Source organism: Alosa sapidissima, chromosome 4 (genome assembly GCF_018492685.1).
Source record: "Alosa sapidissima isolate fAloSap1 chromosome 4, fAloSap1.pri, whole genome shotgun sequence".
NCBI classification, from domain to species: domain Eukaryota; kingdom Metazoa; phylum Chordata; class Actinopteri; order Clupeiformes; family Clupeidae; genus Alosa; species Alosa sapidissima.
Genome location: NC_055960.1, coordinates 9,589,625 through 9,610,249, shown reverse-complemented (window position 1 = coordinate 9,610,249; position 20,625 = coordinate 9,589,625). Strand labels below are relative to the sequence as shown.

Below are 20,625 nucleotides of genomic sequence, written 5' to 3'. Positions count from 1 at the left end.
CCATACACATTGCAAAGTTTAAGAGTCTGAAATGGATTTTATGCCTTGGCTAACATTTCCTTTGCTTGGAATTACGTGCTAGACAAGGCTAAGACTGGCCTCCATCTCTGTTTACCGTCTTACTGCCCTGGGCAGCTTATGTTAGCTTACACGACACAGTCAAGTTTTCAGGAGGGCTCTGAATGTATCCGCTGTTCCTTCAGTATCGTCCAGAGTCTAAATCCCACAGCTGTGAGAGTTTGAGCTGCGACAACAAAGTGCAGTTCAAGGTTGAAGGCAGCCGGCTTTCTGTCTCTGGCCCGCTTCCAAGAGCAAGTGAACTCAGCCGGGCCAAAAGGTGAATTCATCTTTAATGGACAGATACAACGCGAGCTGGAGGGAGAGCATCAGCAAATAACATAACAATCTCAGTGAGATTGCTGCTCAAAGGTTAAGTATTCCTACTCTCAAGCTGATGCACATGAAGGAATAAGGCTGTGTTCAGTCCTTAGCAACAGATATACAACCAGCTAGCTTATAACCCGAAGTTATAAAAAAGCCACACGCCAACCGAGCTAGCGCACATCCCTGTTCCATGTGCTGGGCCCTGGGTTTATCACTCAAGGTCAAAGACGTCTGTTTACAGTACACAAAAAGTTTTGAAATAGTTTGGTGGAGTGGTGTCTGCTGATAGTCACTGTTTGTTTATGGTGTGATTACACAACATACAGGGTGTAAATGGCTTAAGACACCAAGGTCCAGAGATGCACAAACACACACACAAACACACACACACACGTCACTCAGTGCTCAAGGCCACCTTGAGTGTTTGTTAGCGACACATTAGAAAGGACAACAAAAAACAAAAAGAAAAAACATTCAGAGCAGACTAAAATACAGTGAGCCACCAACATTATAAGCCCAAGACATTCTACAATGGCAACAGGAGTTAATTTGACTAAATATTACAGTTGTACAAAAAAAAAACTGATATCCGCCAAAAAGCAGCTGAAGATGATGTTCAAAGAAGCACATCCAGAAATGGCAAGCTAGTCTTCAACATTTAAAAACATCAACAATTAGAAATGACTTTAAATACAATCAATCATTTAAGATATGTGCCTAACAACCTGCGATATCTACTCCAAGCTAGCAATACAGTGGGTGCCATGAAGGGACATATGCTGACTTTACACTGTGGTTTCCTATCTAATGGTAATGCACCTGCATCATTGAGTAGTTAGTGTGTAGCAGTAGCGGTAGTAGAGTGAGAGATGAAATGGAGAGAGAGGTTAGAAGCAGAGGCAGAGTGTGCCTGCCTGGCAGAAAGCACTGTCTAGTAGGAGGAGATGGACACTTACTGTACTGTGATCCCTGGCTCCACAGGATGTGACCACTGGTGTCCTCCGACTAGTGAAAGACACAGCAGGTGAGAGAGAGAGAGAGAGAGACGTGGAGGAGGAGAGATAGACAGACAGATAGAGAGAGAGAGCAAGAGAGAGAGAGATAGAGAGAGAGAGGGTGAAAGTGAAAGGCAGGAGGAGAGAAGAAAGAAGAATTAGCCAAGCTCTCTTTTTTCAAATGAGGAAATCCAGCCGGTGGAGGCAGCCAGTCATCAGTGGCAGCCTGCTCCACATAGAGAGAAGCAGAGGAGCAAATCCACTAATTACCCTCCATTCCCCATTATTGTGATCGCTTCATCTCAAGACAATCAAAGCGAGAAGAGGGGGCTGGTTTGAGCCAGACAGACAGAGAAAGAGAGAGGTCACTTTGAAACAATCCCACATTAAAAGGGCTACTAATTCACAAGGCTGGGTTCAGCTTCATTTTCCCCCTGCATGGCGTTTAATATATGGAGGTGCCTTATTTAGCATTTTGGAGGCAAAATTCCCTTGATTACACAAATAATGGCACAACCAGAAAACTGTAATTGAGTTCAAATTGATTCTAGCACTGTTCTAATTGCATTTAAACACTGTTCGTCCCTGACCGTGTATTCACTGCCTCTTAATTACTGGCCTTGGAAGGCAAATCCCTGTGGAGCAGGGATGGGGAAAATAAAAATAGTGTAAGTTTTACGGCACGTTGTTAAAATGACCTATAAACTTTTTTTTTAATTCAGCCCGAAACGAAACCCCCTGAAGAGCAGGCCTGGAGAACGCCGCACGGATCACGGAAATAGCTTGTTCTGAGCATTGCGCGGCCCTCGCACATAAACGGCAAAGATTAACACCAACCCCCAGCGGCCTGCTGCTGTCATTCAGCCTCTTCCACCGGTGCCCGCCACCACCACCACCACCACCCCCACTGCTGCCACCACGCTCCACACCACCGCCTGCTCCACCCCCTCTCCTCTCTCTGCTTACACTCTCTCCCTCCCTCCCTCCCTCTCTCCTGTTTTCCACGCAAAAAGGGAAGGGAAGGCAAAATGTGTTTCCTGCGCTGGTGGAGGAGAAGCAGAGGGTGGAAAAAAGCACCATCCTGCCCCCTCGAACCGCAGCCTATCCACTTCTCCTCCCTCCTTACCACCCGACCCCCTCTATGGCCAGAACACACACACACACACACACACACACACACACACACACACACACACACACACACAGGCCACCACTGGTCCCTTTCTTGCCGAGGCAGCAGAAGTTCCCTGAAAGGTGGGGTTGTAGTTTGGGGGGTGGTTGTGAGCGCTGGTGGGGGAAGAGGGAGGGGGAGCGTTTGCCAACTCAAACAGCGGGCAGTTCTCTGGGCGTCAGGGAGAGGAGCATGGGCCTGCGGCCGGCTTCCTGAGGGCTCGGTGCAGCCGGAGAGGGCCCGAGCAAAAGGTAAGCGGTGTGTCAGCGCTACTGTAAACTCTCCGCCACCACCCTGCCCCGACCCGGTCAGCGGGACATTCCGTATCAAAGGAGACGCAACCGCGCCTAAAACACAACAGCATTGTTGCAGCTTTTCCTCTCTCTTTTCTCCCAACACCAACACTAACACCAACACCACCCACACCCACAGCCTTCCCCAACCAACTCCACTGCCGTCCCCATCCAAAACTTCCCACAAATCACAAAGAGGAATAAAAAAAATCAGAGGGAGAGAGAGAGAAAGAGAGAGAGAGAGAGAGAGAGAGAAAGAGAAAGAGAGAGAGAGAGAGAGAGCTCTCGCTTTTTCCGCCATCTTCCCAAACAAAATGCCAGGAGACCAGAAGTGACATTCAGCTGGCGGTTTAAAAATACAGACGCATTGAAAGTGATTAGAGTCTTATTTTATTGTTGAGCGCCTGACACAGGAGAGGAAACCAGAACAATCAATCCAACTGCTATTTTCTTCCCGCTGAATTTAGAAACACTAATTAGTTTTGCTCTCATAAACCCAACCTGAAAACTGGCAATTAGAAACTGCGAAGTAGGAACGTGCTGAAGAAACAAGCACTTGAAGGAGGAGAGAAGAGAGTGCAAGAGAAAAAAAAGGAAAAAGGAAAGGAAAGGGAAAAAAACCTTATCTTCCCTCAATTACAATCCAACAATCACCTCCCTCAAAGTCATTCAGATGCTTTCCATGGTGACGACACCACACTAACCCAGAAACACTGAAACACTCAAATAGAGAGAGAGAGAGAGAGAGAGAGAGAGAGAGAGAGAGAGAGAGAGAGAGGCAGAATCCTATCAAGTATGGCGTAGGCCTGCGACTGTCGCTAAGTCTTCAGATCTGAATGGCAGTGAGCAAAAGCGGGTCCAGGGGGAGGCTTTAACGTACGCGGGTCAGCGCAAGCTGACCGGGCCACCTGGTTGACCACAGTGGCAGCTGGGGCAGAGTGGACCCACAGAGGCTTCAAACCAGCACTTCCTCCCAGCTGGCTCTTTTAGTTTCCACCCACAGAATCACTCCAAGAGAGGAGTTTCCTCTTTCGGCCTCTGATGCAAGAGGCACCCGAAAGCAAACGGTTCATTCTAAACAAAGACAAAAAAATAGGGTTTTTTTCGTGGTTTTGGGGGGGGGGGAGGTGGCGGTGTGTGTGTGTGTGGGGAGGGTGTGTTGGCTTGGGGATGAGGGATGTGAGGATGGGGAAGGGTTTGCCTGGCAAGTGGCATGGTTGTTATGCGCAGGGATGTCATAAGAAATTAATGACAAAAGTTGTGGAAATTGTCTTCAGGAATTTCCGCCGTCGTCCCAGGAGCCCATGCGGGGGGAGGAGTCTTTCATCACTGTCTGACCGAAGACTGATGGCCTGTCAGTGGCTCCCTCCTCCCCTCCTCCTCCTCCTCCAGCTTGGTCCTGGAGGTGGCTAAAAAAGGGGGTCTGGACTGAGGGCAGCGGCTCTTCCAGGCCTCAGCTCTCTCCCTCTCTCTCTCTCTCTCTTCCTCCTTTCACACTCTCTCTCTCTCTCTTTTCCTTTTTGCCAGGGCGCAATTCTCAGATGCCCGGTCGCTGCCAACGTCCTTGCAGCCAGTGGCGGAGAGGCCAGGAGGTTCACGCTAACCGCCGCGTGTAGCAGCGCTGAACATCTGCTCATGAATGAGCGCGCTGCCCACCCAACTCAGCGCCCCGTCCAGGCTCTGGCTGATGAAAAATTCAAACGCACAACCCCAACTCACTCACCCCCACCCCCACCCCCACCCCCACCTCACCCCCGCCCCAACCCCCCTTGCTGGCACGCTTGTTTTGTTTTTTTTTTGCGCTGCTCTCCTGAGCCCGGGCCGAATTATATTAAGAGAGTTTCAGCGCGGCGGCGGTGTGTGTATCAGCGAGAACAGCTGGCACTGAAAGGAGATCGGCTGCCGCCGCTGCTGCTTTCTCCCCGAGCTCCGAGGCTTCACGCCGGACCGGCCTTTCTCTCCACCCCATTTGTCCTTGAAGGAAGAGGGAGGAGAAGTGGGCTGGAGGGAGGGAGGAGAGGGGGTGTCAAACCGCTCAGGTAATAAGAGGAAAGCAGCGGCTACATTTAGTTGATTACTCCCGACGTTCCAGATGCAGATGATGCATTTATAGTATGAAACCCGTGGAAAACAATTAACACCAGGCTGGCAACAACTTTCTGGGTATCGGTGTGGCAGATGATACACAAGGCAACTTTTTGAGCAATGTTCCTAAGTATTGTGGTACTGGCATGTTCCCATTGATATTGACTGATATTTTGTTTTCTAAAGAACTTTAATCATCAGTAGCAAATGTTCATGATCATCAAATCAGAACACATGGATCTGGTTATGTGGTTGCCCAGCAACATTGCTCAAAACGTTGTGTCATGTGCCGACACATTAAGTGTCAAAAGGAAGTATAAAGCACACGTGTCTATCACTGCACCTAAATGAAGAGGCCTAACTATGACTGACAAACTTCAACACGGAGTCCCATCGAGGATTGGGACTCATTAACTCTCACTGAGATATGTGATGTGATGATTGAGAGATAAAGCGGCACTTTGAAACGCTTCCTCGTGTTGCACAACTTAATATCTCTTACTGGATTTCATTCTCGCTAAACGCCCCGGCAAACATCCGTGGGCCCGCGGGAGGTGGGACACCTACACCCAGCACCAGTCTGAGTCATAACGCGCGGCAATATAAACATCTTTATTTGATCTGTCTGAGAGATGCCGTGGGTTTAGGGAAGTAGGCATTTCTTACAGTCAAAAATAAATGATTACTTAACATCCCGCAATTTCACTTCTGCCTTTGATTACATGAAGAGAGAGAGAGGGAGAAAAGTAATTTCATCCATCTGTTGATGTAGAAAACAATCTCTAAGGAAGTATGCTAAAGTACCATGCTAAATGAAATGAGCAAAGGCTAAATTAAAGGCAAATCAAGCTTAACCACTACTATTCTGATGCCAACAGATGCTTGATTTTTTTATAGGCTGATAAACAGACACATTCATGCTCACAACAATCACCACTTCCTGTATCCTAATCTTTATATATAATATAAATCTATATAATATATGGAGAGATTTATGGTTGTGATTACTGTATTTAGCAGACGCTTTTGTCCAAACATATATGTGTGTATGTATAGGTGTACGTATGTGTGTGTGTATGTCTGTATGCGTGTGTGTATGCGTATGTGTATATACATACACACATACATGCATGTGTATATGGACTTCATATGGATATACTGCAATTACTAGAAAACAAATAAATAATACTGTACACAAATTACAGATTATCAGCGAATCAGTTAACCTTATCTGTAGATTTTTTCTTCTTTTTGCCTCCTCTATCAACTTAAATTTTATTTTACTGAAAACCACCAACCTACTATTTGTAAATATTCACAAAACTGAAAAGCTCTGGGATAAGAATGGGAACTACCCTTCGTTCAAAGAGCCACCCAACAAGGATGCTACATGACACCATTGTGTTTTGTACAACTCCCCAAACTACATCTTCGACGACAGAGCAGAGTTGATGGAATAATGAAGACGGGTCGCTTGAAGATAAACAAAGACAGCACTGATTTATGATCAGCCCATATCACCAAAACTTTCTAAACAGCCAAAAAAAGCACAGTTGTGAATTAACAACGGAGGTGGCAGACAACAAAATTACATTTTTATTAAAAAGTCAGCATTTAAGATTTGTTTTTCCAATATGACGACCATCAGATAGCGTAGGTATACCGTTATCTCTTTTTAATACAGAGAGGCTCACGGGTGTCAGTTTGAGACATCCTCGATTAAAAAAAGGTAAATATGTCTGCTTTCTTCAAACACAAGTATTGTTGACACTTAAATATAATTTTCGGTCGGGGTATCCTAATGAAAGCACTGTGGGGGTGGGTTATATAGAGGCTTTTAATGAGAATCGTTCACTGCTTGCAGACCTGGACGCGATAGCCGTAATGCATGGCTCCTCTTTTTAATAAAATAATTGTTGCAGTTATTAAAGATGAATCTCATCAGAGGCAAGATGACAAAATAATTCATTACCAAAACCTAGGCTTTAAATAGCTGCAAATTAAATTTCTCCACAAAATATGCTTCTAGATAAATGGGATCGTTATTTCATATAAATATTGGATTTACTGTGTCCTTGAAAGGGGAAAAAAAGGAAATGTCCATTAAAAGTTTTAAGAGAAAAGTAGTTTATCAATTGCAAGAGCTGTTGCTGTTTAAACAGAGCAACATTCATGTTCATTTCAGACAAATTACCAAAAGCAAATTCTAGCCAAATTCCTCACCCGACTTATGCTTTCCTTTTCAGAGGCAGCAAGCAACAAGCAAAATGTTGTTTTTCAGGGGGAGCGTAGTGTGTGGGCACCTTAATGTACTGCCACATGTTCTGTTGGCTTCTTGTGTGGTGCATGGTGAGTCATCCGATGGCAAACGTTGAAAACATGGCCATTTTCCAGAGAAATACCACCCTTGGTTACCCCCTTGGTGCATTGTTTGACCGACCACTCAATTTGCAAAATACATTACCCAACCAACTTCAACACATTTTATATAACCTTCCTTGACATTTATTTATGTGCTGGCTGACTGCTTTTAACCAAATGGATGTACAACTGGGGCATTGAACAATATCAATGCAATAACCCTTGTAAGAGGTCACAGACAGCAGAGCACTGGTAAAAAATCTTAAAGCGATCAGGGTATCAGGGAAGCTGGTATGAAATTGCAAACACACAATAACAACACTAATAATTAAATCACACATTAATCATAATTACACACATAATTAATCACTGCTCTACGGCAAATATTACAGGTGATAAGCAGGTACATCTGTCAAAGCTGTATGTTCAGTGATCATGTGCAGAATATTTTATATATATTCGATGTATTTCGATGCAGTCCTCTAGATTTCATCTCTCACCCCCATCCCCTCCTTGCCTCAGGATGGACAGCGTCTGCACATTCAGTGGAGTGCACTTTCACTTATGGCATTGGAAGTTCCCAGCATGCCTTTCAAGCTGCCGTTTCTCCCCCACCTGCCCCCTCTTCCCAGCAGGATGTAGAGGAAATGGTTTATTAAGATCGGCGTAAGGAGACGTAAAGAGCAGCTGTAACTCACTAGGTGCATTACAGCCTAAACGGCAAAGTTATTTTGACCAATAAAACTCTAATATATTGTTTGAGTGGAATTACACTCACGTTATCTCCCCCCTAATAACATCACAGCAACCCCAGATGCCGTTCGGATCAATAAAGCCCATTACACGTACAGGCCTCAACAAAACGCTCGCGCCGGCCGGCCCACCGACGCGCTGAGCTAATGCCGTCGGGCCGTGGAGAGGCACACTGGCCTCCAGTATTAAATAATCTGCTCGTCACATCTAATCATGAACCACAGCACTAGGGTGGAGATGGTGGAGGTAGTTGTGTTGGTGGTGGAGAGCATCAGGGAGGTTAATAAACAGATTGGGAGGGCCCCAATCTCCAGGGAGAGTGGGACTGCTGGAGAGGATGGGGGGGGGGGGGGGGGGGGGGGGGTTAATGTGTTGCGGCTTGGCCGCGATGATGTCAGTCAGGCTTGACCCGTGGCCGGAGCACTCGCCTTCGTCTGTCTGGGGCTTCCTGTCGGGAAAAGGGAGCAGCCGAGCACCGTTTCTGGTCTCCACCCCGTCCCTCGCTCCTTCCCTGACCGCAACTCTCCCTTTCTCCCTTTTCCTCTTTCTTCCTCTGTCTCTGTCTCTCTCTCTTAGTCTCTCTTTATCCCTCTCTCTCAGTGTGTCTCAGTCTCTCTCTCTCTCTCAATCCCTCTCAATCCCTCTCTCTCTATCCCTCTCTCTCAGTGTGTCTCAGTCTCTCTCTCTCTCTCAATCCCTCTCTCTTTATCCCTCTCTCTCAGTGTGTCTCAGTCTCTCTCTCTCTCTCAATCCCTCTCAATCCCTCTCTCTCTATCCCTCTCTCTCAGTGTGTCTCAGTCTCTCTCTCTCTCTCAATCCCTCTCAATCCCTCTCTCTCTATCCCTCTCTCTCAGTGTGTCTCAGTCTCTCTCTCTCTCTCAATCCCTCTCTCTTTATCCCTCTCTCTCAGTGTGTCTCAGTCTCTCTCTCTCTCTCAATCCCTCTCAATCCCTCTCTCTCTATCCCTCTCTCTCAGTGTGTCTCAGTCTCTCTCTCTCTCTATCTGTCTCACTAACCATGATGATTTACCGTCCCTGTTCTGTGCTGTGAACCTGCATCTAAATAGGATAAAGTCAACCAAAACGAGAACACAAAACAAGAAGGGGGAAAAAATAGCCTGTTTTAGTTCGTCAACAGATGTCTGAGTCTGTGCTCAAGCCGTGTGATTTCTTTCCATAAACAAACGTGACAGACAGCATCTAAATACTGCCTAAGAACCTCCAATAACAAGCCATATTTCATAGTATATCCCTCCCCTGCCAAAGACACGTATATATACACTATTATTCACCTTACAGTAGCACTTATTCCTGTGGGTGTCCACCAGGTGTTGCACTAAATCACCAAGCAAAGGCATTTGCCCATCAACTAAGAGGGTGGGACACAACTCCTCCCACACACCCTGTGTGGGAGACCACTGTGAGCGCGCGCGCACACGCACACGCACACGCACACACACGCACACACACACACACACAAAGACACACATGGTACCCACACACACAAACACACACGCAGCATTCACATATGCATGCACAAAGACACACATGGTATCCACACAAAAACACACACACACCCAAAATAGATGCAAGTAGCCTTTGCTATTAGTCATACTGAATTCCTATGTGCGCTGAAGATACCAGTGCAATGCAGCTAGAGAAAAGTGCTATTTTAAGAAAAGCAAACATTAGGTAATGGTGTCTGATAGCAGGCAGGCAGGCAGCAAGGCCCGTTGGGGTGCAAGCTAACAAGCTCTTTAGTGTTCTCTGTGCTTTTGTTCACTTATTTTCTTTTAGCAACAATGCTGCTTTAGCATATTAAATAAGCTTGTTTGTTCTGGTCAAGGGAGGATGTGGTGAAGAAAATAAATTACTTCAAGGAGGTCTGTACGTCACTCGTGTAACCTCTGCTTACGATTAGAGATGTTGGTGTGTGTGTGTGTGTGTGTGTGTGTGCATGCAGACCTGAGGAGTGTTGCAGAAAGAGACACCGCATCTTAAAACCACAGGAAAGACTGTTTTGATCTTACGTATATCAGCAGGCTTTGTGATTGAGGGGGAAAAAAAACTTTGCAAACACAGAAAGTGTTAAAAAGAAAGTCCCCTGAAGGTTCTGCTTCGCTGCCAGATTCAGAGCAAAGACATGTTTACACAGTGAGAAAAAAAAACACACAACACTGTGCACAAACCACCTCTAACATCTCATCTACTCTGTTATTAGAATAAAGAACTCAGGTCGTTTCTTTTTGAAAAGGTGAAGTTTACTCTTGGTTTTTGGCATATTGGTGTGGCAAGCACAAAAGGCAACCACTACACACATTCTAGTTTCTTACAGGATAGGCAGACAGATAAACATGACAGATAAACTGCAGACAAGCACAGAGTCACAGTGACACTGAAAAGCACAAGAGTGGCCTGAAGTGACTTGTTTCCCAGTCCAAAGCCTGATGCGAGGAGGTAGGTGTGTGTGTGTGTGTGTGTGTGTGTGTGTGTGTGTGTGTGTGAGGGAGAGAGGGAGAGAGGGGGGGAGGGTGATCAGGGGGAGGAGTGGATATAGGGTGAACAGGAGGAGCATTTGGAGGTGAATCATAACCCGCACCAGGAAAAAAAAAAGAAAGATCGTCCATGACAATATGATATTACAGAGCGATAAATAAGCAGGCTCTAAAAAAGGAGCAGAGAGAGAGAGAGAAGAGGAAGAGGGTGGAAGTGAGAGAGATAGATTGAGTGAGGAGAGGAGAAAGAGAGAGAAAGGAAGAATGTCTGACGCCAGCTCAGCTCAAGCAGAGAGAAAGAGAGGGAGAGACAGACAGGGACAGATAGAGAAAGAGAGAGAGAGAGAGAGATAGAGAGAGAGAGAGAGGAGGGGGGAAATAAAGAGAGAGAGCACATAAATAAAATGTGGCACATTTTTTACCTTCTTCAATTATCCGGCTTTTGACACGCAAGCCGAGCACAGTGCAATTAACATCTGAGGAGATAATGGGGTCTATGCGCTCCGATCAATTCCACACATATATATTATCTGTCATCTGGCCGTGTGACCTGCGATCACGTCTACCTAGGCTCACACACTCAGCGTTTCCATAACAGAGGAGATGACTCGATTCCCCCGAGCAAGCTGCGTCTCACGAATGTAAATAAAAAACAACAACGATAAACATCCTCCTCAGGCGCTGCAACAAGCATGGCTACACATGAAGCTCTTTCAGTTCAAGCTATTGCTTTTGCTTTGGCCACACAAAACAAATTGAAACGTCCTTCAGTCAGTTCGCAAAATTTGTGTTAGCTTAAATCATTCGTTCTGAATTTGGACTATGAGAATTACAATTAAAACAAAATCGATCAATGTGTCAACAAGGGGCATAACGGTACACAAATGTTACGGCTCGGTGTGTATCTCGATTTTGAAGTCATGGTTCAGTTCATTTCTGGTACATTAAGCTTGTAAGTAGGTACTGATAACCTAAAATTCATTGACAATATTGCTGATGCGTAACAGGAATAGAATAAAAAAAGTTGTCAAACATTTTCTTTTACATTAATTGCCTAAACTGATTTATGGTCCGCCATACCATACTGTATTTTTGTGTAGATACTCGAATTTTAAACATGGCCCGCAAGCAAAAGAACTTACTGTTGATTATTGTTAGAGACTGCATTTGGTACACATCTATGAACTCAACATCCTGTGCCTAAACGGTTCAGTATGAATATGGGTACTTTACACCCCTAATGTCAACACAATGCCAATCTACTAACAGATATCATCAGAATATCAAGAGAACATTGATCTAGGTGAGCAATTCCATTGATAAGAGACTAGAACACAACTCGCCTCAAAGAATAACAAACAAACAAGCGCAACCTGTCAAACAACCAAGCACAGCTGAAGCAGAGTACTGCAGACAGTCTGCATTTTCTCTGGGTGTGTGGGAGCCGAGGCTAGTCTGTAAACCCAACCAGGTGGAAAGCCCACGGCCCTTCACGCTCAGCAACTATGTTTGTGCATTTGCTCTGTTTTTGTTTATTTCCTTGCTTGTTTGTTTGCCCGTCCCAATCCCCCCCCCCCCCCCATAACCATTTTTGGGGGTATTTCTTTGGGAAAAGAGGTATTTCCTTCGTCTTCATGTCCCCTTGAGGAAGACACTGGGAGTGGAGGAAAGCCAGACGGGGGGGGGGGGGGGGGGGGGGGGGCAGAGAGGCAGATGGACGGGTGTCTCGTTATCTCCAACGTCACCTCAGGGGCCCTGGCCGGTCCCATCTGAATCCTCCACAACAACAGCGCCATAAAGGCAGCTTCTCTTCATCTCAACTTCCAACTCCCGACGCACCATTTAAAACTTTGTGGAGGCCACACATTGTCTGAGGGGGTTTTTAAACGCAGGCAATTTGAATCATAAAGATCATTGAAATCCTGTAGGTTTTCAGCGGGGTTTTGACAGGGTTGGGGAAGTCGCTCGCAGGCCGTGTTGGAACTTCAGAGGGTGGGTTTGAGGTATAGGTGAACATGTGTCATAAAGTTGTACTCATGCATATCCTGTGCACAACCACATACTAAATTCACATGCTCAGTTAATCATTCACTGCTCTGTGCAGAGCATCCATACCCAACGATAACAAGGCTCCTGCAAGCTTGTGTCATGGCCACTTTGAAGTGCAGCGCACTAAAATTAATGCGTCCCAACCCAAACCCCCTTAAGACAATTACTGCAGACCAGACCACACACACACACACACACACACACACACACAGACACACACACCCAACTTAATTTCCCCCCGAATCCGCCTCAACAGAAGAGACTACAGTCAGCACACATTTTGATCAGAGCAAAAAAAAAGGCCTCCTCTCGAGTTAAGTTCCACATTTGCAGTGGGGGCAAAGCGGTCAGCACAATCCTTGAACCATTTAGACAAGTGATCCATGAACGCAAAGCTGATCCAGTGTCTCCCTGCATTTTTCAGCCTCATTAAGGCTATTAACCTTATATACTCGCCAGGAGATTTTAATGTCAGCTAACAAGAGCCGATCCGCTCATTTGCTCCAAGACTTTTTTTCCCACTCTTCCTCCCATTTTTGTCAACGAAAAAAAAAAAGCCTCCTCTGATGTGTCAGACACAAAGAGCCTCAGTGGCAGACACACTTAGTTATGCCGAACTCTTCAGCTCAGTGCTTTTGGCACCGAAAATAAAAACAACCAGGAGCTACGGATGCTCTAGCGATGAGGAAAGAGTTCACTATGGAGAGAAAGAGAGAGAGAGAAGAAATGTCTTCTTGAGAATAACTCTGGTGTTGTGTGTTCATTAACGTTCACTAAGATACACACTGAAAAACCCATCAGTGGCATGTTTCAGGTTTTTAGTGAAATCAACATATATAAAAAAACATACGGTATGGTGAGAAAAGGATATTCATCAAGGGAACATCAGAGGCAGAATCCTGCCTCAAAGCGAGCGACAGATAGCCTGAATCCCTGTGTTGCGTATTTGATATGTGATCCCTGATATCTGATGGATGTTTTAGGCATGTGGCCTTTGATGAGATAAGTGAACATGGTTTTAAGATTTAAACATATAGCCATAAGCTGTAAAAGCAGTATGCCCTTATCCTGTATTGCAGGTGAAACATATATAGATGCAAAAATGTGCGTGGGTGTTTTACGTGTGGGTGTGATACTTTATGTCGTACAAAATCACACCTGTCCTGAAAGCAGACAAAGCCTACTCTAACACACACTGAGAGCTTTCTGAAGGCAACCTGAGGTGCAGGAAAAGGTAATTATACTGTAACAAGAAGACCCAGGAGACTGGCACAATTCAAGGTCTGCAGCACCTTTCTTTCCATTCGTCTTCTCACTAAAGACAGAATTCACACACTCTGTCTCTCTTTTAGTCACTCTTGCTTTCACAACTCCCTGCTCAACACACATACACATGAACACACACAATCACACACACACACACACACACACACACGTACGTACAAACTTGCTGGCCTTTCCACTTGGCGTCCCAGTGACCAGTGCTGACCTTGAGTGTAACTCCCGAGGCGGAGACCGGAAGGTGTGCTGAGTGAGTGCTGGGGAAGGCTGGGGGGAGGGGGGGTGCACCCCCCCAGACCTGTTACACAATGCAACCGGCTGACCAGCAGCCTTTGCAAGCACCACACTGCCCTGGCCGCCTGATCACACCTCAAAACATCAAACCTGAGGAGTGGACGAGGGGATGGGGGTGTTGGGGGGTGTGTGGTAGCAGATAGGTACAGAAAGAGAGAGGGAGGGAGGGAGGGAGGGAGGGAAGGAGGTTCACATCCTCCCTGAAACCGCATCCTGAGCGTGCATCACCGCGCCACACTGTAAATAAATACTCTCTCCTCGCAGCGCTTCCGTCAACTGTCACTGCCTCGCCTCCAATCACCTTCAAGTCCAAACAGGAAAACATAGCCGGGGGGTGGGGGTGGGGGGTGGGGGTGGGGTGAGGGGGGGTAGATGGGAGATATGAGCTTTAATTTGCTTCTGGCTGCAGCTTTTTTCCCTCTCCCCCTTTGTCCACCTCCGCAGCGGTGTTTCCTATTCTCCTGTCGGGCTGGCTGTGGAGGAGGAGGCTTATGTCTCGCTGCACCCCCCACACACACACACCCGACACACAAACACATACATACACAATTCACACCCCCCCCCCCCAACCCCACTTCTTCCTGTCACCCGACAGCAGCACGCCGGCCAGGACTCACGTTCGACGATAATGCCAGGAAGTCACCATTAGGTACTGCCGCGGTCGCATCGACACCCGACACAGGCTGTGCCTCCCCTAACGAGACTAGAGAGGGAGAGAGAGAGAGGGAGAGAGAGAGAGAGAGAGAGAGAGAGAGAGAGAGAAAGAGAGAAAAAGAGGGAGCGCTACCTGCTAATCCCCTTGGCAACTATCAGAGGAGATGCCGCAGAGCATCAGAGGCGAAGCAGCAGAGCGTGACAGAGCAACAAGTGAAACATGGCAACCTGGCAGTCCCCAAATTGGGCTGATTGTTACGACTTCAGAGAGCCGCGGTTCGTGATCTCTTTATCAGCGCAGGTATCAGGCGCTGGAGCAGCTCGAGGGAAAATAACATCTGCTAAATTCTGGGCCTACTTAAGACAAGGCAGCCCAGGCATGGAGATACCCCCAACACTGAATACAGCCATTGGAATGTCATGATGATAAAAGCTCAAAATGAATTCAACTACATTTCCGAATGATTTTCTTTTCCATCTCTTAACTGATCTGTCATTATATCTCTACCAAGGGCCAAACGGTCTCTTTAAGGTCATCTTATCTTAAGCTGAACACACAGTTGAATAAGGAGGTGATCTTAACAAGCTCTACCTGCTTTGTAACAACACCAGGGATTTATATGGAGCCGTAGATGCACAAACGCTGGCTCCCCTGGACAAGAACGGAGTCAAAAGATGTCCCCAAAAACGATGAGTGATAAATTATACAGCATGATTACATGCTTATCCTACGGAGAGCCATAAAATCCAGCCCGGACGCCCAGTGCCCACCACTGTCCCCTTCCTGCCTGGCCTGCCTCTGGGCGCTGTAGCTCAGGCGTGCAGCTCCTGAAGCACTCCCTCTATTGTTCATTACACTTCAATGAGTGGCGCTGATAATTAGCCACAGCTGCTGACTTCGACCCTATCAGTGTTCTGCCTGGACAAACTGCTGCCCACCAGGCTTGGGGAAAAGAGAATAATAATAATGATTTGGTCTGATCAGGCAAGAATTATTGTGGAATGACTACTGACATATGTGTCTGTGTGGGGGCTGACTACTGACGTGTGTCTCTGTGTGTGTGTGTGAGTGTGTGTGTGTGTGTGTGTGTGTGTGTGTGTGTGTGTGTGTGTGTGTGTGTGTGTGTGTGTGAGAGAGAGAGAGAAACATGACAATGAGCTAGAATGAGAGAAAGGGTGAGAGGTGAAGCAGAGGATAGTTGCAGACAAAAACTAAAAAACGTTTTGTTTCGTTTGACGGTTATTGTTGAAGAAAGAAAAGTAAAATCATTTAAAGAAATGGCATTTGATTGTTCTCGTGCTCTCCCCCCACCACGGAACTGTCGGATCTGAACTTGATTCATCCAGCAGAGTGGAGACACAATCGAGAACAGAAAACTTGCGGGGGTGGATCTCCAACTGTAGATCGGTCACCCCGTCTAAAAGAAAACGCTCCACAGCGTCGAGCAACAAACACCAGCCGAAGTCACGACACCACAACTCCAAAGATTCCAGCAGTATCAGAAATTAGCCTTGTCCACATAAAATGTCAACTGAAGTGAGGGCTCTAAAAGGTGTCAAGTGAAGGACTTTGTGGGAGTTCATTCATCGTAAGAACCCACTGGGGAGTTATTTTGTTCTGTGAAACAGAAAAGGTGGAGCTCATTAGGTTCATTGAATGATCTGATGAGCTTGTGTGCTGCAGCTGCAGCAGCAGCAGCAACAGGTGGAGGGAGAGCTGAGGCATTATCGGAGTTAGCGGTAGCAGTGGTGGTGGGTGGTGAACAGAGGGGTCCGTACGCTGAGCATCTGCTGAAGAGGCCCCGACGTTGTGCACTCACCCAAACGCATAGCGGCTGCGGAGCTGCAGGGCTGCAGCAGCAAGAGGCTGCAGCGTCCGTCGCCTGGCCAGCGCCTCAGGAGGAGGCGAGCCTGCGTGGAGCGGAGACTATTTAAAGGCCAATCGCTCACTGCCCACGCCTTCAGCACTGCACAGTGTGTGTATGTGTGTGTGTGTGTGTGTGTGTGTGTGTGTGTGTGTGTGTGTGTGTGTGAGAGAGAGAGAGGCAGAGGGACCATGAGTGAGAAGAGAGGATATGTGAACAGTGGGCTAAAGGGGATGGGGGGGGGGGATTACAGTCTTAAGGACCCTTGGCTGTTGTTAAATGTTACGGCGCCTCCAGTTCAAAGGCATAAATAAGCAGCACAAATAAGGCTGAAACACACACACACACGCCACCCTGTTCCTCAAGCACACTGCTGCACTTTTCTGCACAGCTGACTAATGGCAGATAATTGAACAATTACAGCAATTTGCTTTGTCTATCAGTCAGCATCTAATTTGCCATGCCCACATGCATTCTGCTCCTTCCTCGGGCACGAGCCCCTCGTCGTCGTTCACACCACCACAAACGCAAACATATGCATCCCAGGGACATGATAATTGAAAGGGACCGAGGCGAAGTTCAACTTGTTAAGGGGAGGATGTTTGTGGATGAGGGAAGGTCTGGCGGTCCTTCATTAGCGGGCAGGGTCGCAGGCGGAGGGTGAGTGAGTGGGTTGGGTGAGTTTTGCCCTCTCCAAGCAGCGGGGAAGGAAATGGAGGAGCTTTTGCTTTTATTGTTGCTTCAAATTAACCCCGCGCTCGGTGGGAGCACGGCCGCGGTGACCTCTCCCTTTAGCGAAATACATCTCCCGCTCGCCTCTGTCAACAATGCTGCATAATGATGGCAGAGGGCATTTAATTGGGGAAAGGGGTGACAAACACACACACATACACAAACTGGGCACACATACAGACACACATGCACAAACACACTAAACACACACACACACCTGAGAAGAGTGATTAAACTGATGGCGACCTCACTCAGAAGACTCCTGTCAAAACTGGACAGGCACTCTAGTGCTTCAGCCATCACACTTTCGCAGTGTAAAAAGCGAGGACACTGGTGGAGGTTGTGTAGGCATCTTCAATACCTAACCATTGTAGATTAGTATGACTAGTGCATTCAGAGCCGAGACGTCTAGACTGTGGTTTCTACTCCACTCACAGTAATGACTATTCCACAGCATTACTTAGCATTACTGAATGACTTAATATTCTCATGCAGGTCCTCAAAAAGAAACTATGAGAACACCACAAGCAGAAGCACAGGGGAATAAAAAAACGGCCAGCCTGTCTCCGCACAAAGACACGTCTGTGTTTTCTTTCCCGACTTTGTGGCCTCTGATATACGTCCCGTTCCCCGGCCCAGACAGACGATGTGAGAGGGACGACTTGCCCGCTGGGGAACTGTGGAGGGTGGGAGGGGCCCGCCCTGACCCCGTGGCCTCGTGGCCCAGAAGCATGAGGCCGTCGTGGGCCTGCTCCAGGGGAGGAGGAGGCTGGGTGGACGCTTGACCTGGAAATCCTGCCTCTCCGTCCCCACCCATGCACATAGAGACGCGACAGAGGAGGAGCGAGGAGAGGAGGGGAGGGACATAAGAGGAAATAGCCCAAAGACACACACACACACACACACACAGAATCTGCTGGTCCTCTCCTTCATATCTGCAGTGAACTTCAAGGGATTAGGAGATCTTCTGAGCGCCCCCCCACCCCCCACACAGACACACACACACACACACACACACACACACACACACACACACACACACCACCCTCTCCATCACCCCCCCCCCCCCCCACCACCACCACAACCACTCCACCATCTCAAACCTCCCCACTGTCCCCTAACTCTTCTGTGTATGAAAAATGATTATGAAGATGCACAGACATTAAATATCTTACCCGGGGCACAAAGGAAGCTAGTGGCATAACCAGTGGGCAAATGCACAATCAGCAGTTGAGACGGCGCAGCGCAGCGCGGGGGGAGAAAACACACACTAATGCCGCTTTTTATGGCACAGATCAATGACTCAAGCCATTGCCCACAGAGCCCACAAATGGGCCGTTAAGTGCAGTGGCACAGAGAGCAACATGCCCCCTGTTCAGCAACCCACTCCACTATGTGTCTATGTCTCTCTCTCTCTCTCTCGCTCTCTCTCTCTCTCTCCATTTATATCAAAACAGGTTGAAGAGCCCCCACAATGCACTGCCACAAAATAACAACTGTCACCTTCAGCAGAATTCATTAAACCAATGCTAATGTTGTCTTGTCCTAATGTAATTTTTATAATTGAAATTTAATTCTGCTTCAATATTTAGGAGGGAGCGGGGAGAGAGATTTTAATTGACGTTAGTAGTAATTAATTGCCGGCAAGCGCAAGGCTTTTTTAACGCGGGGGAACTTAACAAAAAAAAAAAAAAAAACGAAACCTGACACTGAGATTGGGACAGCGAGTGGGGCGAGCATGAGAGGTGCCTGCTGGGACGGTTTCATCATCACGGCCGCCCCTCCTGCTGATGCGTCGGGGTCGGGTGGGGAGGGGGTGGAGGGGGACATAGTGTGGGGTGGTGCGCGATAAACTCCTCTTCGCAGTCGGAGATTTAATTGCACACAGATTCCATTACCTCTGCACAAATGTCACGTTCGCTTCTGATCAGGGCCATGGCATGGGGCTGCCAGCGTGGCTGGCACGGTGCCAAGCTCGGGTGCAGAAAAGCGCTCGCCCAATCGCGACGCGCTTGGCTGACAGCACACAAGGAAGGGTGGAGGGGGGACTGTGGCGGTGACGGTGGCAGGTTGCTGAATGACAATGATGTAGAAATGACATGCAAAACAGCCGCATGTGCTGTTAACTGAGAGAGACCGGAGCTAGTGATATGTTCTGAAACAGACAATGAGGTCAAAGTGATCTACAACAGCTTCGCACCCTTCGCGTGAAACCCACATAACTATTTACGGACGGCGTTTAATAAACGCACTGGCAAACGCGCTGTTAACCATCATGAACACGTGTTGGAGAGCTATTGTGGTTCATTTGGTTTTAAAAATATTACACCTTCATAATAGAGAGAATAGAATAAAAACTATTGAATCTAGCGGTCAATAACAATAGTAGGAGACTTTTTTTTATGTAAGTGTTTATCAAGGCAAGTCAATATTCATTTTTGTATTTCCACGATAAATTCCATTTCCATATATAGAAATATATCAAATAATATATTTCATCATTCATTCAAAATTATTTTTACAATTATTTACACACCGTATCACACATTGCTAAATTTACACAATTCACCTTTTCAAAATGTTATTTATTATAGTTTGTTCAGACACTTTTAAGTACCTACCTTCTATCACTCGCTCTGAGGAGACTGACACTCCATTCTGCCAGTGAGAATTCAGCTGAGCGCCACGGAGGGCTGGACCATGAGGAGGTGAACGGGTGGAGGCAGCTTTGGCGTCACTACAGAAAGAACCCAAAGATAGCCATCAGAGGAATACATACAGGAATCCACATCATACCAACAGGTGGGGAAAACACCTATAGAACCGTACACAACCCACGTAAACAGGAATAGTAACCTGAGAGGAAGAAAAACAATAAAAACACACACAACACACACAAACGTGATTTTAACCACTATCACCACAGTCTGGATGGGTGACACATTCGTTCCAGTGGTTAATACCATGGTGTAGTACCCATTTTGTAAAACAAAACTGAGATTGTGATATTTACTATCGGCTCTCAGAATCTGTTACCAATCAGTAGTAATGATGGCGGAAAAGTGTCAGCCAAAAAAAGAGAGAAAGGTCAAGCTCCTGGACCTCGTCCAGAAATAAACTCACTCAGAAAGTGACTCAGAGACATTGCTGTGCTCCAAATCTGACTGTAAAATGGCCCAAGCTGCGGCCAAATTTTAGACTATTCATGTCACCA

The 20,625-nt window shown here is 46.9% G+C and overlaps 1 protein-coding gene across 8 annotated transcripts in view; it reads right to left on the bottom strand.

Moving 5' to 3' along the window:
* foxp1b (forkhead box P1b) overlaps window positions 1-20,625 on the bottom strand; it is a 149,050-nt gene that overhangs the window by 112,812 nt on the left and 15,613 nt on the right. For 6 of the 8 annotated variants that reach the window (XM_042088954.1, XM_042088939.1, XM_042088948.1 and 3 more), the window contains exons 2-3: window positions 20,033-20,148; window positions 1,341-1,389 (exon numbers count right to left, since the gene is read on the bottom strand). The gene's annotated coding sequence lies outside the window, so the exon portion shown is untranslated. The remainder of the gene's footprint in view (window positions 1-1,340; window positions 1,390-20,032; window positions 20,149-20,625) is intronic. The other 2 variants (XM_042088941.1, XM_042088943.1) reach the window with 1 other exon arrangement.